Here is a 22,249-nt window from a genome sequence, read left to right as displayed (position 1 = left end):
GGATATAACAGCTTCGTCAGCATCCACTTGTCCCGAGCATAGCGTGAAGTTGGGTGGTGAGCTTGTGATTGACTCATAGTCTCGACAGACTCAATGCCAATTGCTGATATCGAAGATTTGATGAATCATCTGGGATAACCCATTACGTGTGAACATGTTTATTGTTGTACAATTGCAATATTTAAGGGATATCATTTAATCGGTTATCCGTTCCCGATCTTCATGGGAAGTTTTCATGTATGTAGGAGATAATGCATTTAATAGCATTATGTTAATTAATTTATAGAATATCTTCCTGAAATATGTGGGAATGAATTATTCAACCTTCCCTATAAATAGAGAAGGAAACACCATTTGTAGATGACCTTTTTTTTCTTCTGATTTCTTGAGAGAACACTCTGGGCAACTTATCTCTGAAAAGTTTCCAGAAAACTCCCAAGTCTCAATAATATAGACTCGTGGACTAGGCAGAGTTAACTGCTGAACCACATAAAAATCCTTTTGTTTTCCTCTTTATTCTTTTGCTCCAGTATTTATTTGTTTAATTGCTCTACTATTTAAGTTGACGAAAAATGGCGTCAACAGTTTATTGCTTTCATTGAGATCAATTAAACAGTACGTGCGTGAGTCTGTTCAGTCGAAGAACCTCCCGAATCAACAATGGCAGCAAATGATCCCAATGTTCCAGAGGAGAAATTTTTAGATGAAGCTGACTACCCCCGACGCCCTGGAAAGCAGCTCATGGTGAACTCGGACCCCGATGAGAGGAGTGGTTTCGACTCTCGGGGACCACCAGTCCTTAGGGACAACGATGACATGTACTACAATCCTGAACGATATGTCCCGATAGTGGAGCTCGAAAATCGTCAACTACGAAAGCAATTGGCAGAGGCCAAGAAGCGCAATGAAGGGCTAGCCAGACTAGCTGCTGAGGCGCAGGCGGCTCAGGCCCCACCTCCGCCAGAGGATCAGGCTCCGCCTCCGCGGGACATACATGTTCCACCACGAAGGCCTCGAGGGCAGCCACGCAAAAATGCTGCCACCCGAAGAGCGGAGCGACCTCCGCCGCCAGCAGAACAGCCTGCTCCGCCGAGAACCCGGAGAAGTAACCGGGCCGGAGGTCCTGCCAACCCAACTGCGAAGGCACCAGCCGGAGTAGGGAATAACCAAGCCCCCTCAGAAGCTCAGACCCAAAATCCTGGTGCTACGCAGAACATTGCAGAATCTGGTTGAGAGAACTCAGGACCTTCTAGGCCCCGTAATGGATGGCAGCCACCATCACCAATAAGGCACCCACCATCGCCAATAAGAAATCCGTCACCAACTTGGAGGAACACACAACCAACCCATGGTGATAAGGAAAGGCGAGCTGGGCAAAGGCGTGGAAATGGGGAGACTGCTAGGGAGCATAGGGGTCCCCAACCAACAAGAAGCCAAATGTCACAGTCTCACACTATTGAGACGAGGAAACCAACAAGGAACTTGTCTCGAAACAACCATGCAACGAGCCATGTCAATGAAGGCTCGGGAGACACTAGATTAGTCAGTATATATGACCAAGAACGTAGAAACAATGGGAATCGAAGAAATCACCCAGATTTACAAGAACACCTGAACCATAATCGGGGGAATGATAATCCATTGAACCCAGATCTAAGGAATCATCTCAATGGGCGCAAGAACCCTGTACCGAGACGCGAAATTGGAGTTGTAATCAACGATGACCAGTTCCCGCTGCTTCAAGTCAGACCCCCTAGATCCAGTCCAAGAAAGGATTGAACAGTTGGAAAGAGCGTTCAGGCTCTTACAAAATGAACAAGGTAGGGAACGGGATGAAGAGTTCGATGAAGAACTCGAGCCCTTCGCCCCAAATATTTCTAGCACCCCGTTTCCTCAGAGATTCAGAATTCCTCATGTCCCACCATTTGATGGGAATTCGGATCCACACAGTCATTTAAGCACATTCAACACGATCATGCGAGCCAGTAATGTGGGCTACGAGCTCAGATGTATGCTGATCCCAGCCTCGCTCACAGGACCAGCAAAGAACTGGTTTGAGAAGTATAAGAGACATTTGATTGGTTCTTGGGATCAATTATCAAGAGATTTCAAGAAATAGTTCAAGGCCATTGTCGGCATTAGGCCCGAGGTGTCTGCCTTGACCAATGTTCGACAACAGCCGAATGAATCACTGAAAAGTTACATCACGAGGTTTAATTTGGAAGTTGCCCGAGCTCATGACGTCGATGACAGTGGCCATTTAATGGCTGTCCTAGCCAGAGTAATGCCTGGAAGTCCCCTTTGGGAGGATATGCAGAGGAAGCCCGTAAGGTCCCTAATCGAGTTCAATCGACGAGCTCAGAGATTTGTTAATGTAGAAGAGGCGAGGTCAGCACTGAATATGACCTCTCAGCCCATAACTACAACAACAAACGTAAACTCTGCCTTAACCTTGGTGGATCCTACGACCTCAAAACCCCCTGGAGACAACCCTTCTAAAAGAAAGAAGAATGAAGGGAATAATCCCGAGGCGGAAGGGGGAAAGAAGAAGAAAGGAGAAAGATATTTCTTCGTATACAAAGTGTATACCGTATACAAAGGTGAAAGATTATGACAAGTGTCTCGGGAGAATATCTACCTGGCTAATGAAAACCAGGTCCCTTTCAGACGGCTCGACCCCATAAGGAACCAAAAGGCAAAAAGAGACTCCAACAAGTACTACAGATTCCATAGAGATATCGGACATACAACCAATGAATGTAGACAATTAAAAGATGAGATCGAAGGATTGATCTTGAGAGGATATTTCAGACAATATGTGAAGAACCAAAACCCTAACCAGGCTTCCACCAGCCAGAGGGCAGCAGCAGCACCACCTGCTTAGAATAACAAATCCCGAGCAAGGGAGGATGAACGACCCCCTTCGATTGATGGAGAAGATGTCATAACCATTTCGGGGGGACCACATATCGCAAGATCGGGCAGGAACGCCCAGAAATGATATGTGAACGAATTGAAAACTGGTGACGGGTTTCCTTAGGAACCCGAACCCAGAGCTCCAAAACAACAAAGGGTTGAATCTCAACCCATAACTTTTACTGAGGACGACGCATCTCATGTATAGTTTCCTCACAACAACCCGCTGGTCATCACCTTTTAGCTCACGAACAAGAGGGTACACCGAGTCCTGGTTGATAACGGGAGCTCATTAAATATCCTCTACAAGGCTACCTTAGAAAAGATGGGACTCGCGCTTTGCGACCTAAAGGCCTGTGCAACTATGTTGTACGGATTTTCAGGAGAAGGGATTGCCTGTATGGGGTCCATCAAACTCCATGTAACCTTGGGTGACTTCCCAGTCTCGATAACCAAGATGATGGATTTTGCAGTAGTGGATCTTCCATTGACCTACAATGTACTGCTCGGGAGACTCACCCTAGTAGGGCTGGGGGCAGTTACGTCTGTAAGGCATCTGACCATCAAGTTCCCAACTTCTAGTGGCATCGGGACTCTAAAAGGGGACTAGCTCGCAGGAAGGGAATGCTATAGCATTTCTATAAGAGGAAAGAAGAAAAAGAGTGTACAAACACTTGTCATAATTCAGAATAAGGATGGGTCAGTCTTCGAAATAGACGAAGAGATCGATCCAAGAGTAGAAGAAAGGGCTGATCTTGAGCCGCTAGAAGAACTCGAAAAAATCAAGCTCGAAAAGGTCGATCCCCCGAAAACTGTGAAGGTAGGGAAAAACCTGTCGGAGGAAACAAAGTAGAAATTAATATGCTTCCTGAGGAAGAACCAAGACATCTTCGCATGGTCACATTCGGACATGGTGGGGATAAGCCCGAATGTGATAAGCCATGTCCTCAACATTGACAAAAGCTTCCCCTCGAAGTAACAAAAATGAAGACAGGAAGAAAGCCCTGAAGGAAGAGGTCAATAGGTTAAAGGCGAATCGATTCATACGAGACGCCTTCTACCCTGATTGGGTCGCCAACCCGGTCCTAGTTCCAAAACCTAACGGAACATGGCGGACTTGTATCGACTACTCAGACCTCAATAAAGCATGTCCTAAGGACTGTTTTCCCCTAACTCGGATCGACCAGCTCATAGATGCCACAGCCGGGCATGGACTTATGTCATTCATGGACGCTTATTTGGGATATAACCAGATTTCCATGCATGCCCGGAACCAAGAGCATACAAGTTTTGTGACAGATAAAGGGCTCTACTGCTACAATGTCATGTCGTTCGGGCTCAAGAATGTTGGAGCCACGTACCAACGGCTCGTAAACACGATGTTCTCCGAACAAATAGGTAATAACATGGAAGTTTATGTTAATGATATGTTAGTCAAATCTAAACATAACAATAACCATGTGGACGACCTCGAAGAATGCTTTGCGGTGCTACAAAAGTACAACATGAAGCTCAATCCCCAAAAATGCTCTTTTGGAGTATCGTCGGGGAAGTTCCTGGGTTTCATTGTGAACGCACGGGGAATAGAGGCTAATCCTGACAAGATCTAGGCGTTAATTGACATGCCCTCACCTCGAAAGCATAAAGATGTCCAGAGTTTGACTGGACAGATGGGGCATTAAGTAGGTTTATCTCGAAATCTACAAATCGCTGTCTTCCATTTTTCAACCTGTTGAGAGGGGGAAAAAAATTCGAGTGGACAGAGGAATGTGAGCTCGCATTTTAGGAGCTCAAGAAGCACCTCGTGGAGCCTCCTATCTTGTCGAAACCTATCACAAGAGAAATTTTGTACCTATATCTCGCTACAATTGAGCACGCCATCAGTGTCGTACTCATCCGAGAAGACCAGAAGATACAAAAGCCAGTATACTATGTCAGCAAAAGGTTACTGGGGGAAGAATCGAGATACCCCTTAATGGAGAAATTGGCTCTCAGCCTAATTCACTCATCTCGAAAGCTCCGACATTATTTGCAAGCACACCCCATCCATGTGCTGACTGATCAACCACTACGACAAGTTTTATCAAAGCCAGAGGCTTCGGGTCGATTATTAAAATGGGTTGTTGAGCTCGGACAATTTGAGATCACTTATCATCCGAGGACAACCATAAGAGGACAGGCCCTGGCAGACTTCATAGTGGAATGTACTGGAATGACTGACGACGAAGTTATAACCCCAGCTCGCGAGCTGTGGAAACTTTATGTCGATGGGTCTTCCAACGAAAATGGATCGGGGGCCGGAATCATAATGATCACTCCAACTAGAAGCTGATTTCACTCCGCCTTGAGATTTGACTTCAAAGCATCTAACAACGAGGCTGAATACGAAGCTCTATTGGTAGGACTTCGAATAGCCAAGGAACTCAAGGCTAAAGTGATATACTGTTATAGTGACTCGCAGTTGGTGGTCAGCCAAATCTTAGGGGAATACCAGGCTCACGGAACAAAGATGGTTGCATACTTAGAAAAAGCAAAAACAACACTCGAACATTTCGAGTTCTACACAATAGAGCAGGTTCCCCGAGAGCAAAATTCGAATGCAGATGCCCTAGCCAGGCTCGCCACATCTACCGAGGTCGGCGAGCTGAATGTTGTGCCAATCGAGCGTCTGTCGACGCCCAGTATTAGCGAGCCAGAACAGGAAGATGTCTGCATGATCAACTCCAAGCCAACCTAGATGACCCCAATAGTTGAGTACCTTGAAACCGGCATTCTCCCAGCAGAACGGAACAAGGCTCAAAAATTGATGTATCAGATCCCCAGATACAATATTGTGGAAGGAAGGCTATATCGAAGAGGATACTCTATGCCACTACTCCGATGTGTGACTCCACACGAGGCCAAAAAGAACCTAGAAGAGATACATGAGGGATTCTGTGGGGACCACACTGGGGGGCATAGCTTATCAAAGAAAATTATACGCTAAGGATACTTCTGGTCCACTATCAAAGCAGACTCATTTGATTACGTCAAGAAATGCGATAAGTGTCAACGGTTCGCTACAGTCCCACGAGCTCCACCTTCCGAGCTAACTATGATGACCTCCCCATGGCCATTTGTGGTATGGGGAATTGACCTCATAGGATCATTGCCAACTAGCAAAGGTGGAGTTAAGTACGCAGTAGTCGCGGTAGATTATTTTACGAAGTAGACCGAGGCTGAACCTCTTGCAACAATTACCTCAAAGAAAGTTTTGGACTTTGTGGTAAAAAATATAATCTGCTGATATGGAATGCCAAGGAAGTTAGTATCGGATAATGGTACTTAGTTCGATAGTGAACTATTTACCAATTTTTGTGAGAAAAATGGGATAATAAAGAGCTTCTCCTCTGTGGCTCATCCCTAAGAAAATGGCCAAGTCGAAGTTGTGAATAAAACCCTGAAGAGTTCCATGAAGAAGAAATTGGAAGAAGCTAAGGGAAAATGGCCCGAGGAATTACGACAAGTTTTGTGGGGATATCGGACTACAGCTCGCACTTCAACAGAATATTCCCCCTTTTCTCTGGCATATGGATGCGAGGCTATGCTACCAATCGAGGTCGAAGTACCCACTATTCGTAGCCATGCTTTTGACCAAGCGTCGAACCAATCCCAGCTCGAAGTAAGTATGGACCTGATTGAAGAAAGACGGGACGAGGCTCAGATAAAAAATGCAGCATACCAGTAGCGAGCTACTCGATATTTCAATAAAAAGGTTCGGAACAGGAAATTCAGATCGGGAGACTTGGTGCTAAGGCGTGTATTCCTAGCCACGCGGGACCCAGCCGCTTGCGTGCTCAGACCTAATTCGGAAGGGCCTTATCAAATCGAGTCAGTTATCCGACCTGGCGTCTACAAATTGGCAAGATTAAACGTGGAATTGGTACCACGAGCATGGAATGGCGAACATCTACGACCTTACTATCAATAGTGTAGGAATGATGTCACCTGTAACCATGCTTGTTTATCTTTACTATGCTTCTGTTAATAAATTGTTCAATTCTGATTAAAGTTCATTTTGATTTCAGTAAGCTGTATTTTTTGCAAACTCTCTTAATTTAATAACCTATGGTCACACTCATAGGATATTAAGGGGGCATTAGTGGTATATATACCGTAAGCTTGAAAAAATAAAAAATAGCATACACAAAAAGAAGTAAAGTGTTTGGATGTAACCAAATACGCGAGCTAAGATAATTTGGACATAACCAGATTATTAAAAGTAAATTGTTTGGATGTAACCAAATGCACGAACTAAAATAACCAGATTATTAAAAAGTAAAGTATTTGGACATAACCGAATGCGCGAGCTAAAATAATTTGGACATTAAAAGTAAAGTGTTTGGATATAACCAAACGTGCGAGCCAAGGTAATTTGGATACAACCAAATGCGCGATCCATATATAACTAGGTCAAAAAATATGTGTATGGATTACGAACCAAAAACACGACTTAAATAGGTTTGGAACAAACCAGCTAAAACTAATCGACAGAAGGATGGGATATAGATAAACCCACCTCAAATTAAGTTGAGATCAAGGCTGGAATATCTTGCAAAAAGATAGTTTCGACCTCATAACCTCGGGGAGCTACCCGAGGATGAGGAAAAGTAACTAGAAAAGCAGGATATAACTAAACTACCCGCCTTACATGCCATATAAGTACTTTCTAGTGCATCATAAAAGTAAGTTTTGACCTTGACAAATAACGAGATCGGACACGGATACATCGAGTAAACTGTGCTTGAATGTATTGAAACTCGAGCTTAAATCTACCACGTGTTTGTGTGAATAAACATACATAAGGACAAACTTTTAAACTTTTAATACATAAGGACAAAATATTTCGATTTAAGAGATGTAAAGCAAAAATATTAAAGTAAAGTAAAATATGGTAATGTAAATATCATAAGAAAACAACTCTTGTACGAGCTATAAATTGTCTTAGCCCCAAGGGCATAAAAAGCAAAAAATAATAAAAGCTATTACAAAAGTCTTAAAGGGACGCAGCCCAGGATCGAGATTCAGGAGGAAGGGCACCCCCCTTAGCCTTCTCGGCATCCCCCTAGCCTTCTTGGCATCCTCCTTAGCCTTTTCTGCATCCTCCCGAGCAGCCTCCTCTGCTTCAAGCCGAGCTTGCCATTTGGCCACAAGTTCCTCCTCAAAAGAGCCTAGGAAGCTGGTATCGAGATCAGCATTGCTGGCCCAGATCCTATACATGACCAGGTTAACTGCTCGGTCCTTTCTCTCCTTTCTCTCTTTGAGAAAATGGGCCTTTTCCTCCATTATATCGAAGGTGGCCTTTTTCTCCTCCTCAAGCTTGGCATTGATCTTCTCAAGCTCCTCAAGCCTGGCATTCAGCTTCTCGAGCTCTGCTATCCTGGACTTCATCTGCTCGGCCTCAGCCTCCAGTTTTAATTTTTCGGCCTTAAACTCGTCTGCGAGCTTGAGCTGGAGATCCTTAGCCTCTTGAGCATATGACATGCTCGAGTGGATCTCGTTGTTCAGCTTGTAATTTAGTTGAGAAAATGCAGTAAGAGACTGACACACAAACATATCAAGTTAGAACATACACTAAGCACAACAACAACGAATAATAAGGTGGGAGAAGTTACCGCAGCAGCAAGCTCAACACTCTTGTCGTAAAGGGTGTTGCAGTCCCGAGAATTGTTCAAGAACTGCCACTGGGGAGCCTCAAAGTTGATGATGCTCTGGCCTACCCGAGACAGGACGTCCGAGCCAAGTGTAGCCCAATGGGTCCCGACAGCATTGTCGACGATATACTCATCAACATGAGTAGAAATCGACAACAGACGCCCTTTGGACACTGGTTTCTTCAGAGGAGGGCCGAGCGTGGGGAGGATCTTGATGGCAGGAGGCGGAGGAGGGGCATATGTGGTGGAAGTATCGACCTGGGAGGCAGGATCCGCGACCAGGCTCGCAACAATGGGAGCTGGGGGAGGAGGAGTCTTCTCGGTCCTCTTAGAGACCTTAGCAGGTCGATCAGACTTCTGCGAGGATCTCAAGCGCTTGCTTTTCTTAGCCCTCTCACCCATGGCGAGCACGGTCTTGAGATCAGAATCCATAGTGCCTGCACAGTCACACCACATTATAAGAAATTTCAAGACACAAAAAGTTAGCATAATGCAGATAGTCAAGGAATAAAAGGACAAGTAACGAGGAACCTAACTGGAACTCTCCCCCGAGCTCGTGCTCGACGACCACGTAATTCCCCCATCTTCGGAAGAGGCTGGGGGAGTCCCTTCCCTATATGTGGAAGTCAACCTCGAAAGGTCCCTATAATCATTCGTCCCGTATTGGACAGCTATTCCATTCCAGACCTCATTCAAACTATACATAGTATCGTACTTCCCTAACCAGCTATCAAACCTATGGACCCTCTCATCTACCCAGTACCATACATAAAAATTATCCCTATCATCTGGGCATAAGATTAGGGTGTCAGGTTTATGCTTAAGAAGCGAAGGAGACCATAAATCCGAGCTAAGGATGATTGTACCTCTGTCATTCGAGCTCGAAGCCTCGTCATTGGCCTCGTTCCCTGAGCATGGACTCCTACGATGGTGAGCTGGGGATCGTGCCTTAGAGCTTCACCTCAGAGGAAGGCTGTCGGTTGGGAGAGGCACAAACTCCCACTTGGTGTACTTCTTGTTGGACTAGTCGTTTATGGATTGATCTTTCTCTAAGAGACCACGAGCCCAAAGCTTATCTTCATGATGAAGATAAGACAGGGAGCGCCTGCCATAAGGGAGTTGAAGCAAAGTCTCCTTATGCTCCTTCATCTCACCAGTGGGAGTAGAACGATGATAGTTGGCTGAAGAAGTAAATGTATTATGAGTGGTTCGAGCCTAAGCAAAAATTTGAGCATAAAAAGAAAAAAGATCGTATACTTACCGATTCGCCTGAATAAATAGTGTCTGGAGGGAGGGAGTCAAGCCGTCCGTCCAAAAGAACGCCACCTTGAAGTTGGGAGGATGGTTCGGCAGGTCCTTGAAGATTTTCTTCTCTCGGGGATAGCTCGAGAGATAGTAGAATCCATCTCCTCAACGAGCTCGAGAGGGATTTCTTTTCAAGAAAAAGAGATACAAAATCTATTTTGGTGAATGTTCTTCCCACTTTAACTCGTGGTAAGGCGACCTCAAGGCTGACAAAACCCTGTATGAGTTGGTGTTGAGTTGGAAGGGGGCGAGCCTGAAAAAACCCAAAAATTCCTTAAAAAAGGACTTCAAGGGAAATAAGGCCCCTGCCCTCATGTGCTCATGGCTCCAAGCCGCATATTTTAACTTACGGTCGGGATTACCATCTCTCGGGGTGCGACAACTTCGCTCGTGGGAGGTAGGAGCTCAACACCTCAGCGAGCCCGATAATCCAATTCCGTGGAGGCCCAAGATGTCAGATATTTTCCGTAGTGACGAAATCGAGCTCCAATAATGCTCGACCTCAAAAAATTCTCCCCTCGAGGTGAGAATAGTGGTTGGCTGCGAGGTAGACGGGGGATTTGATGGTTCTTCCATCAGAGAAAATTTAAGATCGCCTGGTTTGAATGTGACCGTCACTTTAAGGGTAGGATCGAGGGGGATTGGTCTAGGCTAGGGGTCTGGATCTGGGTAGATGGCGACCCTAAGTCTCTTCCTTTTTCTCTCTTCGACCTCATCGATTTGACGTCGAAAGTGAGCTCGAGTGTCTTCTTGCTCATGACTTAGTTCGTGCTCCCGAATCAAGCGCTGATTCCGAGTAAAAGGTGACTCCGAGCTCGGAGTTTCCGGTGAGTAAGGAATTGCGAGTTTTGACCCCCATCGCTTTTCCAAATTCTGCGACATCTAGCAAGAAAGAAAAAGGGTGAGGGCCAGACGAACAAGAGATTAAGAATAAAAATCAAGACGGTCTGAGCTCGAATGCTCGAGACTATGGAGCGAGCTCGGTCAAAAGAGCGAGATTAGGCTCGGAGCGTGTATTCCACATAAAGGGGAAAACTGGATTTATTTTTTAGAATCCTGAATTTTTAGGGAAAAAGTTGGCGGTTACTCAAAAAGTGATATTTTTGGGAAACGTGCAATTTGAAAACCCTAATCTTGTACCCAGTTTCTTGGTCCGCACGATATGATAGTTGAAATCAAGATAACCCAGTAAAATGCAAAAATCTGGGTGTGGAAAATCTTAACAACAGAAGAGCCTAGAAACAACACGGTGTTGACTAGAGTATTCTAATACAAAACTAGTAAATGTGCCTAAATGCTACTACAACAATAAACATGCATGGAAAAATAGAATATACATGAACATAGAACAGATACTTACACAGTGTGGCTGGTGGGTACAAAGAAATCGATGACCGAAGGAGAGGTTGCAAAAACGACCTCACGGAGTCGAACAGGCCAACGGTGCTTTACTTCCTCGGCTTGGAGAACATACAACAGTAGAACGAGTTTTAAGTTATGGGTTTTTGTTCTTCCCTTTTCTTTGAAAACTTGAAAACGTAAAGTTAAAATGAGGAAGACGATGGCATATTTATAGACCCAAAGGATGCCAAACGATGAAATGATCTGGACCATTGGTCAATTTCGATATCTGATCAAACGGTCGGGGACAAATAAAAGGGTGGCGCCATAAAATTGGCAGGCGGATGGACGTGCGCATGGTGTAAGAGACACTCAAGTACTCTGATCTTCCAATACCCGCCTGACCCGTGTCCGCACTCGAGTACAAATGATGGTACAATTTCTAAGAAGGGCACTTCAAAAATTTCCTTCTCATGTGATTCGAACTAATACTTTTGAGGGGGAAAATGTTACACCCAGATTTCGAGACGAGGAGTTATGACCCCGAAAGCTGGGCTCGTCAGGTGTGAGCTCGAAATATGCATGGTCATCATATGATCCTTCAGTCAGACCGCTTTGCTATAAATACTGACCTCGAAAGCTCAAGGGTGTGTAGCCTCGAATATGTTCTGAACTTTCAATGACATGACACTTAAATATATTTTTCACCGATCGCCTTCAAGAGAGATAGCTCGAGCTCGGGAAGTACAAGTTCGGATATAACAGCTTCGTCAGCATCCACTTTTCCCGAGCATTACGCGAAGTTGGGTGGCGAGCTCGTGATTTACTCATAGTCTCAACAGACTCAATGCCAATTGCTGATATCAAAGATTGGATGAATCATCTGGGATAACCCATTACGTGTGAACATGTTTATTGTTGTACAATCCCAATATTTAAGGGATATCATTTAATCTGTTATCCATTCTCGATCTTCATGGGACGTTTCCGTGTATGTAGGAGATAATGCATTTAATAGCATTATGTTAATTGATTTACAGAATATCTTCCTGAAATATGTGGGAATGAATTCTGCAACCTTCCCTATAAATAGAGAAGGAAACACCATTTGTAGAGGACGTTTTTTTTCTTCTGATTTCTTGAGAGAACACTCTGGGCAACTTATCTCTGAAAAGTTTCCAGAAAACTCTCAAGTCTTAATAATATAGACTTGTGGACTAGGCAGAGTTAACTGCTGAATCACGTAAAAATCCTCTTGTTTTCCTCTTCATTCATTTGCACCAGTATTTATTTGTTTAATTGCTCTACTATTTAAGTTGACGAAAAACGGCGTCAACAGACAGCGTGTGTGTTATACCCAAAAATTGGAGAATGCATCCTAGGAGGCTAAGGAGAATGCATTCTAGGAGAGCTAAGGGGGGTGGTCTTAGGAGACCCCAAGGAGGATGTGGTCCTAAGAGACCCCAAGGGTGTGTAGGAGGCAAGCCTCCCAAGGTTTCCAAAGTGTTGGCTTGAACGTGTCCAAGGTAAGTAGCTAAGGAGGAGGAGTCTCATGCAAGAGGGAGGAGACTTAGATTTTGATAAGGAGAGCCTATACAATGTTCGATCGGACATGTTTGGGAGATGCTAAAGGAGAAGGCCTCAATGTTGTCCAAGGTGAGGTGCTAAGGAGGTTGCCTCAATGTTGTCCAAGGTGAGGTGCTAAGGAGGTTGCCTCAATGTTGTCCAAGGTGAGGCAACAAAGAGGTTGCCTCAATGTTGTCCAAGGTGAGGTGCCAAGGAGGTTACCTCGGACCACCTTAGTCCGAGGAGAAGCCAAGGAGATTGGTTCAAGGAGGAACATGGCATGTTAGAGGAGAGTGCCATGATAGAGGAGAGAAGTGCATGTCCTACCACCATGCACGTTCAACCCACCATGCATGTCCTACCACCATGCACGTCCGACCAACACTTGCATGGGTAGTCAGTAGGAGGTGGATCAATTAGATAGAGGAGACTAAGTCAAGGTTCCCAGAGACAGCTTCAACAACATACGCGGGAATCTCTCATTCCTCACTCAAATTGAGGAATTAGTTATATTTTAAACATTTATTGTAATATAAATATAAGATGAATAATAAAATATCCCGATTGTAAGGGGATATCAATTGAGGATCCCAGGCCTACAAATAGGGAGCTTATGGGATGAAAGAAGGGTTTTTTCTGCTTCTTCTTTCTAGAGAGAGAAAATTGGGACTGTCTATTCTAGAGAGAGAAAGTGCTGAAATAAGAGAGAATTCTTGTATTTTTGCAATCTGTATTGAAGAAACTCAGTTGGCTCAGTCCATCTGATCTTGAGTACGGATCTATAAATCACAACTCTAAGTGGATTAGGCTATTACCGACAATCGGGGCTGAACCACTATAAAAATCTCTTGTGTTATTTACTTTTCTTGTTTGTACCGTCTGTTGTCGTTTTTATTTCTCTTGAAGGCTTGTCGTTATTGGCGTTCTCACGTCGTTGGCTAAAAACGCAGTCAACAGTGTGATAGGTCCAAATATTTAAATTGCATTTATCCTTTAAAAAATTAACTCATAAGTGAAAAAATATTTAAAAAATAATAATTTTGATTATTGATGTTGCTAACTGTTGCGAAAAATAAATAATAGGCTTGTAAGTGCACAAGTCGAACAAGTAGTAAAGTGGTCAAGAGACCGATATCGTCCCACAATGATTAAAAATCAATTAAATAAACTAATTACAATGAATAATAATTCCTAATTTTATCTAAGCGGTCAATTTAGAATGTTGAAAGAAAATATAAATTATAAAAGTAAATTAAAATTATTTTTGAAAAACACAAAAATTAACAATTGTTAAGGTTTCGATTTCACTCTTCTACAATTCTAATCACATTCATTGATGTGCCTAATTCAATCCAATATTCTCAAGTACCTAGAGCATTGTTTTATCTCTATACCCTCTCTCGAATGACGTATAAAGAATGTTTAAATGATATCTAGCCTATATCTCTATACAAAATTTTATCCCTATCTTTATTAAGTGGAGAAACAATTCTAAATATTCCACCTCTCGATTTCACAAGCTAGATCCATGCTTATCTCTCAACCTCACATAACCTAAGTTGTTCTACCCGCTGTCGGATTGTTTAAATGTTTCCCTCGCAAGTAATAATTCCCACGGTCTAAATAAAGTCTTAGTTATAATAATATAATGCAACATAATATATAAATCACTATTATAGCATCAGTAAACCAAAGTAGAATACAAGAGAAATATTGGACTAAAATAAACTTTGCATTAAATCATAAAACTAGAATTCATAAAAAGATATTCATCTACACCCTAAAAAATAAGAAAACTAGTCACTCGTGATGTGGTTCATAATCTCAAAACATTGTCAATACTCTAAGAAAAACAAAAAGATGAGAAAAGATGAAGAAGAATGATGAAAATCTGTTGATTTTTGCTCTCAAGTTGCCTCCAATGTGTTTATCCTCTTCAAATTGTGTTTCTTTTCCTTTATATAAGTCTTTTGGGCGTGTCCTAGCCTCTAGAACCATCCTTGATTGACCTATGGTTGAATTTGGATGAGAAACATGTGCAAAATATAAAAATTTCAACTTTTGTGGCGCAAGTGGCGATGCATCGTAGCTTATTAGGCGATGCATCGCCTGATTCTTGTTTTTTCCTCCTTCCCCGACCTTGTTTAGTAAAATATGCATAACTTTTTCATGCGAACTCCAAATGTAACAATTTAAAAATCTCTGGAAATCTAAGAGAAAGATATAAAATTTCTATTTGTAAGAGTTTTTCCCAAATGTGAAGGATTACTGGTCGAAATTCAGCTTGAAGTTCTGAATTTGCCACAAAATCATCAATTAAGCTTATTTCTACACACTTTAAAATAACATATCAAATTCACACAAAAACTTGAAGTAAGCACACAAAATCAAGATAAAAATAGACATAAATGACGGCATAAAATACGCACTCATCACTAACAACTCTTGATTTTGTAGCAAATTTAATTTAATTTACTTATATTTCAAGCAAACAAGTCAAGAATGTGGAATCAAGACTTTAGGCAAAGCTCATAAGGATTTCCAAGAAGACATCAAAGAGCCAAAGCCTTCAAGGCTTTGCATGCAAAGCTAAAGACTCGTAAGGTTTAATCATCATTTCTAGTTTTGTAAATTGATTTGCATGCATCATACATGAATTGATCATTTGTTGACTCACTAACTTATTTTATAAATTACATCAAAAATTAATTTTCAAAAAGATAGATAAGTTATTTTTGATGAATATTAATGAGACAAGCTTTTTATATATTTAAAGTATAAATATACATTGTGCAAATGCAAAAATCATATTTGGAAAATAGAACTTTAAAACAAATTGTCTCGTTTCCCTTTTGGCTTATTTGTAGAAATATTCTCCAAACTATATGTGTCTTGGCTAATTGATCTCACACTATCATTTTTGGCAAATACGTCCCCAGAGTTAACACCGTTAAATAATCTGCTAGAAAAAACCTTACAACAAATATAATTTAGTCCCTAAATTTTACTTGTATTAGCAAATTGGTCTCAAATCTTATTACTTTTAATATATATTAAACTTCTGAAGTTAAAAATAAATTTAAAACTAAATATAAATTAGAACTAAAAAAAAGCTTACATTGAAAAAAATACAAATTTATTTTAAAATGAATTTTTCGTATTACTTGTGCATTATAAATATACTATTGATTTCATAATGGTATATAGTATTTTACCTCTTGTTGTTTTGATTAAATATGTGTTACAAAACAATACAAAATATCTCATTGAAGAAAGTTTTGGTCAAAATTAATTTTATTAAGATAATTATATCCCTTATTTATTTACTTAATTTTAATGTCTTCTAACATATTATAAAAATCTCTTAACAAATATTGCATTAAAATAAAACATAAATACTTTTAAAAAGATTATTTCACCTTTTGAAATGAATTTTATTTTAATATTATTTGAAGAAAATAATTATTTAGAAATAAAAACAACGCAAACTTTTTAATATTTTATTAAATTACTTTTTAACCATAATTTATTTAAAACACTTTAATTGATAAAAAAAATTATCTTGAAAAGTACAATAATAGCTTTTTAATATTTTCTTATACTTGAAAAACTGTCTTTTAAAGGTATTTAAAAAATAGTTCAAAATATATGTGTAAAAAAATCATTTCAAATACATAAAAGAAGGATATTATAGCCATCTGGACCAAGAATTTGTTCAGTGAGATATTTTGTACTATTTGGTAAAACACAAATAATTTTGTATTGAATTTACAAAGGTATGTAAGTATTTAAGCAAAATACAAGGAATAGATTATGTATACCATTATTTTAAATCTGATCTCACTAAACTATAAAATTTATATAATGAAAAAAAATATAATTTATGCTTTATTATTTATATATTTTATTATATTTGTAATTTAAAAAATGTATATATTTGTTAATAAATTTTAATTCTACCCATTATCTTTTTAAGTCTAAAATAAATCTTTTATTTTTTTTTATTAATTTAAGCATATATAACATTTTTTATTTTGTATTCAATTTTTTTTTTTATTTATAATTTTTTTATTTATTGCGATAATTTTTAATTTTATTTTTAACATAAAAAATTAGAATATATTAAAAATTATAAGGTTGGAAACCAATTTACCAAACACACGCAAAATTTAGGGACCAAATTAGGTTTAATTTCATTTATTGCAAGCTTTTTTAACAACTTTCTTTCACAGTGTTAATTTTATGGAGATATTTGCATTCAAATATTAAATTTAGAAATTAGTTTGTCAAAAATAAAAGTTTGGGGATCATCTTATCAAAAGGGAAATTTTATTTTCTATGCTTAATAGTGTGTCCTATAATACCAAAAAATACCAACACTATTCATTATTTCAATTTGATGATAAACATTTCCCTTCTAGCAAAAATATATCTCTCATTATACCAAGAATACACCATCTCTCACTTTCTCTCTCTTCTCTCTCTCTCACAAATCCCTCACCAAAACTCATGGTGAGAGCCAAATTTCATTCTCAAATCGTTGTAAGCCATCTCCATTGTCTCTGTAAATATCTCAATATCAAAGACAACATCCATTTTGAGGGATTTTGGAGGAGAAAAACCATGGGCAACATCCATTGTTCATTTTTTTTTGTTGGGTATTATTTCTTTACTTTGTTTTTGGCTATTTCAAATAGATATGAGCCTAGATTGGTGTGTTTTTTTGGGTTTGTTAGAGAGATTTCGCGTTTTTTGCAACATTTATGCTCGATAGGAGCTCTATAACAGCTCGATAGGGGCTCGATAACATGTAGAAGACGATTATGTTGTGAGCTCGATGCTGCTCGATAATAGCTCGATGATAGCTCGATAGGTTTAATATTTATTTATCGATGGTACTCGATTGTAACTCGATAAGGGTTCGATTGGACCCTTAACTATTTGGTTTAGTTGTTTCTCGATACATGCTCAATGGGAGCTCGATAGGGGCTCAACAATAGGCAGATGGTGTGGGTTATGTTAATATCTAGATTGTGGCTCGATAGAGGGTACTCGATGGTGGTCGATAGTGGTTCGGTGAAATTTTTGTTTAGGGTCATATAAGGTGAAAAAAATTGTTGCTCGATATAGGTTCGATTGTGGCTCAAGGAGCTCGATATAGGTTCGATTACAACTCGATAGATTTCTTTTTAAAGCCTGAAAAAAATTACAATTTTTTTAACAGTTTCTTGGTTTTTTTTCATCATAGGCTCCATTGTTTACATTTTTGTATTTTACAATGGTGTTTGAGAAATAAAAGGGAGGAAGTGGATTTTCAAGAATGCTCAATGCACGATGATACCGATGGAGAATGATGTAACATACTTGCAACTTCTTGACATATTGCACAAGGAACTTTGTGATGATAAAGAGATGTATGGGTTGAAATTGGAGGTTCCTTACACATGTGGCGACCAACCTTTTACACCCGTTCACGTTGAACGTGATCTTGGTGTCTGTGCATTCTTAGGAATAATATCTCAAGAAATGATTGCCTTGTGTGCCACTCCTGTTAAGAAGATTGTCATTGTAGATCTATATTCCACTCCCAATCCCAATGTTAATAAAGTTCATAGTGAGGTGGGAAGTTTTGTTCCAGAAAGAGATCTTGTGGGAGATCCTGTGGGTACTGTTGGTGTTGATATTTCAACTAGACCCGAGGGAGATCCTATTGAAGGTCCTATTGGTGACTTGAGGGAAAACATGTATGAGTATGACCCCTATGTGAATGACGATCCAGTAGCTGAATTTAATGAGGGGTCGGGGTTTGATTCAGAGGCATATTATAGTGTAGAAGTGCTAATTTACAGGTTTAATGAATTGCAAGTCGAATAAGTACAAGAACAGCCAATACATCTTATTGCACGGGCGAACCTACCAATTCAAGGACGGCGAACACCTAGCACTAGCTCTAGTCATTCTAGTGGAACACAAGATAACATTACAGGGAACGTTCTAATATTTTCAACAGAAGATCACAGAAGATGGAATGCTCTCATGTTTACGAAAGAAGATATTATGGCCTCTGGTCGATCACAGACCTCCTCATCTGGTGCACCGTTGGGTGAAATACACCTTGGAAAGACTTTTGAAAACAAGATGGGTTTGAAAACCAAGGCGACTCTTTTCGCAATGAAGAATAATTTTGATTTTGTGATGAAGAAGTCTGGTACAGATCTGTGGTATATCACCTGCAAGTATCCTGACTATGGTTGGAGATTAATGGGGAAGAAAGTAGCACGGTCTTCCATGTTTGAGATCACTATTTACAATAGTGTACATACGTGCTCACTAGAAGTGTGACAGAAAGACCACCGTCAACAACACCTTGGGTCGTTGGGCACCTTATCAAGAGAAAATATACTAGTGATGGCACTAGCTATATCGCAAACAACATAAAGGAGGATATGAAGAAATCTTTTGGATCGATATGAGTTATATGAAGGCATGGAGATGCAGAGAGAAGAAACTCGGTTATGTCAGGGGGACACCTGAAGACTCCTACTCCAAGTTACCTTTTTACTTGCACATGTTGCAGCAAAAGAATCCAGATGCTTTACTTTCTCAACATCATTAAAATACTCCTTTATCAAGCGGTCACTAGATAGACGCTCATCCAACTCTGCTTGTGATGGTGCAGAACTGAAATTCAACCCCGTCCCCAGAGCAAACTCTCCCATGCCGAATCCATAGGACTTCGAGCCCAAAAAGAAATGCACCTCATCTTCTTTTTGACTTGTTATCTTTCTCAATAATAATTGATGCACTAAAATGTTGGAATTAAATGATCAAATAAAAGGTACGCAGCGGAATATATAGACCTATTTTAATAAATATTAATACCAGCCAGGATCATATACATATATATAAATATTAAATCACGTACAAAATAGAATATGGATTACCTCTTGTAGCCTATCAAGTGTCTTTGAATCTTTTTGTATAAAATCAACGATCTTCCAATCCAGCAATCTGAAAGCTCATACCCTGATCTTCCAGACCAATCCTCAAACACACAAGGACGTGTGTGGTCACGTAGGATTCAAAAGTTGATTTATGTGACTCTCTAGATGTACTCAACACATGAGATTTAGAGAGGTTTGGCAGAGATAATTTTTAAAAATAGTTTTCAGGCTTTGAGAAAACTATCGCTTTAGAGAGAGAGTTTATATGTTATTCTCAAAAAAATAAATAAAGCTTATTCTAAAAGTCACGTACTATCAAACTTATATAAAGATATTTAATCTAATTAAATAATATTTATTTTATTAAAAATATAATTCAAATTAAAACTGATTAGATATTTACATTTAATTATTTATTTAGATCATATTTAAAAAGAATAATTAAATAACTGATTAAACAAAATTATTTGAAATTCAAAATTCAAATCTCAGGAATAAAAATCCTTGAGTTAGGCACCACACACTGTGCTGCACAGTGTGTGTCACCCAACCTAACAGGGTTTCCCTGATTTTCTCATTTGTTTGTTTAATCAATCTTTAAGACAATATATTTATTTCAACATAAATATCAGTTATTTCAAAATTAACTTTATCTTAAAATATCAGTTTTAAATAAATAAATAAATAAATATCATATTGTATATAAGATATTTATTATTCTCTCTCTCCATATTAATTCAAACAAGATTAATATTAATTTTAACCTATAGTTTTTCAAAATAAAAACTACATAGTTAAATAATTAATTAATTCACAATTAATCAATTACCCATAATTATTTCCTTGCCCGGAAAAATTAATTCCTTAGCAATTTAGTCATCTCTCTTTACAAATCTTTCTTTTGACTTTCTTACCCTTGATAGTGTAGGACATAGGTAATCTGGGGACCATGGACATTAATTAAACTCTTTAATCTAATAATCTTATTTATTAATTCCATGATTACTCCACTATAAATATGGAATTGCACTCTAGGTATTTAAATAATTATATTTACAGAGTTTTCTCTTGTAGTCGATTGATATAATCAATATATGTAGTTATGTCCTCCATTATTGGTTCGTTAATTAGAGCTGGTCAAAATTACCGTTTTACCCTTCTAATTACCTCTTGATCCTTAAGTACCATTAATTCACTAGCACATAATTAATCTATAATCTAATTATAGATTTGAGCTCAATAACTATTCAGTTCCAGAATTAACCCTTAAGGGAACCAATATTCGATCCATTAGGAAAGCATGAATTCCATTATTGTTATTCATGTTCCCAGCCATTCAAAATATTGAATCTCCAAAACAAAAGTTATTGGCCTCATTATTCTAAGAGACCTTAAAGAGTGAATCAAAAGATCCAATAAACATAAACAGGGGTTCATGAATACTCAGAATTTAGAATGATCTACAAATGATTATCTATTATGGTAAGAATTAAATCTTTACGTCAAACAACAAGTTTATAAAGATAATTAATTCTCATCAGTCCTGTCATATATAATCTATATTATATACAACACATTTACTAAGATGTATATCCACATCAATAATCTGAATCCAGATTACTCACATCTCGTATGCTTAGCAAATCGTATTAGTAGCCATTCATTAAAGATTCCATACTTTAATATGTTACTGACTATTTTATTCATTATATATGATTTTAATTCTCTCGTGCTAATAAAAGATCATATTCTCATAAATGAATAGGGAATTTTCTTGATATTATTATATAATTAATTCAAACAATAATTATAACATTCAAATATAATAGAATTGTACTTTTATTTAAAACTAATAAAATGTTTTTACACGATTTTAGGGCATCAATCCTAATAATCTCCCTTAATCCCATATTGCGCATGTGACCCATGAACGACTTTGTAGGAAGTGTCTTGGTAAACGAGTCAGCCAGGTTCTGTTCCGACACTATCTTCATAACAGTCACATCACCTCGGTATACAATCTCTCTTACCATATGGTATTTCTTTTCTATATGCTTTCCTCTCTTGTGGCTTCTCGGTTCTTTGGAATTAGCTACTGCTCCACTATTGTCACAGTATAGGATTAGTGGCTTATCCATGTCTGGAACAACTTCCAGATCAGTGTAGAGCTTCCTCAACCAAATTGCCTCCTTAGATGCTTCACAAGCCGCTATGTATTCGGCTTCCATGGTTGAATCAGCTATGTTGGATTGTGTAATGCTTCTCCAAACAACAGCTCATCCACCAAGAGTGAACACTAACCTAGATGTCGACTTTCAACTGTCTTTGTCTGATTGGAAATCATAATCAGTGTATCTAATGGGGTTTAGCTCACCCCATGAATGTACAAGCATATAATATCTTGTTCTCCTAAGATACTTAAGAATGTGCTTTGCTGCAATCCAATGTTCCAAACCAAGATTTGATTGATAATGACTTACAATC

The sequence above is a fragment of the Humulus lupulus genome, chromosome 2, assembly GCF_963169125.1.
Source record: "Humulus lupulus chromosome 2, drHumLupu1.1, whole genome shotgun sequence".
Taxonomy (NCBI): domain Eukaryota; kingdom Viridiplantae; phylum Streptophyta; class Magnoliopsida; order Rosales; family Cannabaceae; genus Humulus; species Humulus lupulus.
This window is presented reverse-complemented; position numbering follows the sequence as displayed.